Source organism: Schistocerca piceifrons, unplaced genomic scaffold, assembly GCF_021461385.2.
Source record: "Schistocerca piceifrons isolate TAMUIC-IGC-003096 unplaced genomic scaffold, iqSchPice1.1 HiC_scaffold_2412, whole genome shotgun sequence".
Classification (NCBI taxonomy): Eukaryota; Metazoa; Arthropoda; class Insecta; order Orthoptera; family Acrididae; genus Schistocerca; species Schistocerca piceifrons.
Genome location: NW_025728352.1, coordinates 1,665,571 through 1,670,275, shown reverse-complemented (window position 1 = coordinate 1,670,275; position 4,705 = coordinate 1,665,571).

Below are 4,705 nucleotides of genomic sequence, written 5' to 3'. Positions count from 1 at the left end.
CAGCGGAATCTATAACTAGTGTCACAGGATAGGTTCAAAACGTAGTCTGTAAGTAGACTCAGTCTTCTTGTACTTATTTCGGCATTGTGTCTTTTGTATTTAATTCCGATGCAATTTCTGTGTTTCATCGTCACTAAGAAGGTCAAAGGGATACTGTAAACCTGAAGTGAAGAATCGGAATTTATAACTCGTGTCACAGGAATGTTTCAAAACATTGTCAGTAAGAAGAGTCAGTCTTCTTGTACTTAAGTCGGCATTGTGCCTCTTGTATTAATTCCGATGCAATTTCTGTGTTTCATCGCCAATAAGAAGGTCCAAGGGATACAGTAAACCTAATGCGAAGCATCGGAATCTATAACTAGTGTCACAGGAATGGTTCAAAACATAGACAGTAAGAAGAGTCAGTCTTCTTGTACTTAAGTCGACATTATGCCCTTTTCAATTTATTTCCGATGCAATTACTGTGTTTCATCGTCAATAAGAGGGTCAGAGGGATACAGTAAACCTGAATGAAGCATCGGAATCTGTAACAAACGTCACAGGAATGGTTCAAAACTTAGATAGTATGAAGAGTCAGTCTTCTGGTACTTAAGTCGGCATTGTGCCCTTTTCGATTTAATTCCGAAGCAATTACTGTGTTTCAACGTCAATCAGAAAGTCAGAGGGATACAGTAAACCTGGAGTGAAGCATCGGAATCTCTAACTAGTGTCACAGGAATGGTTCAAAACATAGTCAGTAAGAAGAGTCAGTCTTCGTGTACTTAAGTCGGCATTGTGCCTTTTGTATTTAATTCCGATACAATTTCTGTGTTTCATAGGCAATAAGAAGGTCCAAGGGATACAGTAAACCTAGAGTGAAGCGTCGGAATCTATAACTAGTGTCACAGGAATGGTTCAAAACATAGTCAGTAAGAATAGTCAGTCTTCTTGTACTTACGTCGTCATTGGGCCTTTTGTATTTAATTCCGAAGCAATATCTGTGTTTCATCGTCAATAAGAAGGTCAGAGGGATACAGTAAACCTGAAGTGAAGCATCGGAGTCTGTAACTAGCGTCACAGGAATGGTTCAAATTATAGACAGTAAGAAGAGTCAGTCATCTAGTACTTAAGTCGGCATTGTGCCATTTGTATTTAATTCCGATGCAATTTCTGTGTTTCATAGTCAATAAGAAGGTCCACGGGATACAGTAAACCTGAAGTGAAGCATCGGAATCTATAATTAGTGTCACAGAATGGTTCAAAGCATAGACAGTAAGAAAGGTCAGTCTTCTTGTACTTAAGTCAGCATTGTGCCTTTTCTATGTAATTCCGATGCACTTTCTGTGTTTCATCGTCAATAAGAAGGTCCAAGGGATACAGTAAAAATGAAATGAAGCATCTTAATCTATAACTAGTGTCACAGGAATGGTTCAAAACATAGGCAGTAAAGATGTCAGTCTTCTTGTACTTAAGTCGGCATTATGCCCTTTTCAATTTAATTCCGATGCAACTACTGTGTTTCATCGTCAATAAGAAGGTCAGAGGGATACAGTAAACCTGAAATGAAGTATCGGAATCTGTAACAAACGTCACAGGAATGGTTCAAAACTTAGATAGTATGAAGAGTCAGTCTTCTGGTACTTAAGTCGGCATTGTGCCCTTTTCAATTTAATTCCGAAGCAATTACTGTGTTTCATCGCCATAGAAGGTCAGAGGATTACAGCGAACCTAAAGTGAAGCATCGGAATCTCTAACTAGTGTCACAGGAATGGTTCAAAACATAGTCAGCAAGAAGAGTCAGTCTTCTTGTACTTACGTCGGCATTGTGCCTTTTGTATTTATTTCCGAAGCAATATCTGTGTTTCATCGTCAATAAGAAGGTCCACGGGATACAGTAAACCTGAAGTGAAGCATTGGAATCTGTAACTAGCGTCACAGGAATGGTTCAAAACATAAACAGTAAGAAGAGTCAGTCATCTTGTACTTAAGTCGGCATTGTGCCATTTGTATTTAATTCCGATGCAATTTCTGTGTTTCATCGTCAATAAGAAGGACAGAGGGATACAGTAAACCTGAAGTGAAGCATCCGAATCTATAACTAGTGTCACAGGAATGGTTCAAAACAGTCAGTAAGAAGAGTCAGTCTTCTTTTACTTAAGTCGGCATTGTGCCTTTTGTATTTCATTCCGATGCAATTTCTGTGTTTCATCGTCAATAAGTAGGTCAGAGGGATACAGTAAAACTGAAGTGTAGCATCGGAATCAATAACTAGTATCACAGGAATGGTTCAAAACTTAGACAGTTAAATGAGTCAGTCTTCTTGTACTTAAGTCGGATTGTGCCTTTTGTATTTAAATTCCGATGCAATTTCTGTGTTTCATCGTCAATAAGAAGGTCCAAGGGATACAGTAAACCTGAAGTGAAGCATCGGAATCTATAACTAGTGTCACAGGAATGGTTCAAAGCATAGACAGTAAGAAAGGTCAGTCTTCTTGTACTTAAGTTGGCATTGTGCCTTTTGTATTTATTTCCGATGCAATTTCTGTGTTTCATCGTCATTAAGAAGGTCAGAGGAATACAGTGAACTTGAAGTGAAGCATCGGAATCTATAACTAGTGTCACAGGAATGTTTCAAAATATAGACAGTAGGAAGAGTCAGTCTACATGTACTTAAGTCGGCATTTTGCCTTTTGTATTTAATTCCGATGCAATTTCTGTGTTTCATCGTCAATAAGAAGGTCAGAGGGATACAGTAAACCTGCAGTGAAGCATCGGAGTCTCTAACTAGTGTCACAGGAATGGTTCAAAGCATAATCAGTAAGAAGACTCAGTCTTCTTGTATTTAAGTCGGCTTTGTGCCTTTTGTATTTATTTCCGATACAATATCTGTGTTTCATCGTCAATAAGAAGGTCCAAGGGATACAGTAACCCTGAAGTGAAGCATCGGAATCTGTAACTAACGTCACAGGAATGGTTCAAAATATAGATAGTAAGAAGTGTCAGTCTTCTGGTACTTAAATCGGCATTGTGCCTTTTCTATTAAATTCCGATGCAATTTCTGTGTTTCATCGTCAAAAAGAAGGACAAAGGGATACAGTAAACCTGGAGGGAAGCATCGGAATCTATAACTAGTGTCACAGGAATGGTTAAAACATAGACAGTAAGAAGAGTCAGTCTTCTTATACTTAAGTCGGCATTGTGCTTTTTCTATTTAATTCCGATGCGATTACTTTGTTTCATCGTCAATATGATGGTCAGAGGGATATAGTAAACCTGAAGTGAAGCATCGGAATCTATAACTAGTGTCACAGGAATGGTTCCAAAAATAGTCAGTAAGAAGAATCAGTCTTCTTTTACTTATGTCGGCATTGTGCCTTTTCCATTTAATTCAGATGCAATTTCTGTGTTTCATCGTCAATAAGAAGGTCCAAGGGGTACAGTACACCTGAAGTGAATCATCGGAATCAATAACTAGTGTCACAGGAATGGTTCAAGCATCTTCAGTACGAAGAGTCAGTCTGCTTGTACGTAAGTCGGCACTGTGCCTTTTGTATCTAATTCCGATGCAAGTTCTGTGTTTCATCGTCAATAAGAAGGTCAGAGGGATACAGTAAATCTGAAGTGTAGCATCGGAATCAATAACTAGCATCACAGGTATGGTTCTAATCTTAGACAGTTGGAAGAGTCAGTCTTTTTGTACTTAAGTCGGCATTGTGCCTTTTGTATTTAATTCCGATACAATTTCTGTGTTTCATCGTCAATAAGAAGGTCCAAGGCATACAGTAAACCTGAAGTGAAGCATCCGAATCTATAACTAGTGTCACAGGAATGCTTCAAAGCATAGACAGTAAGAAAGGTCAGTCTTCTTGTACTTCAGTCGGCATTGTGCCTTTTTTATTTAATTACGATGCAATTTCTTTGTTTCGTCGTCAATAAGAAGGTCAGAGGGATCAAGTAAACCAGAAGTGAAGCATCGGAATCTATAACTAGTGTCACAGGAATGGTTCAAAACATAGAAAGTAGGAAGAGTCAGTGTTCTTGTACTTAAGTCAGCACCGTGCCTTTTCTATATAATTCCGATGCATTTTCTGTGTTTCATCGTCAATAGGAAGGTCCAAGGGATACAGTAAACGTGAAATGAAGCATCGGAATCTATAACTAGTGGCACAGGAATGTTTCAAAGTATAGACAGTAGGAAGAGTCAGTCTACATGTACTTAAGTCGGCATTGTGCCTTTTCTATTTAATTCCGATGCAATATCTGTGTTTCATCGTCAATAAGAAGGTCAGAGGGATACAGTAAACCTGAAGTGAAACATCGGAATCTATAACTAGTGTCACAGGAATAGTTCCAAACATAGTCAGTAAGAAGAGTCAGTCTTCTTGTACTTAAGTCAGCATTGTGCCTTTTCTATTTAATTCCGATGCAATTTCTGTGTTTCATCGTCAATAAGAAGGTCCAAGGGATACAGTACACCTGAAGTGAATCATCGGAAACAATAACTAGTGTCACAGGAATAGTTCAAAACATAGTCAGTACGAAGAGTCAGTCTGCTTGTACGTAAGTCGGCATTGTGCCTTTTGTAGCTAATTCCAATGCAATTTCTGTGTTTCATCGTCAATAAGAAGGTCAGAGGGATACAGTAAACCTGAAGTGAAGAATCGGAATCTATAACTAGTGTGACAGGAATGGTTCAAAACATAGACAGTAAGAAGGGTCAGTCTTC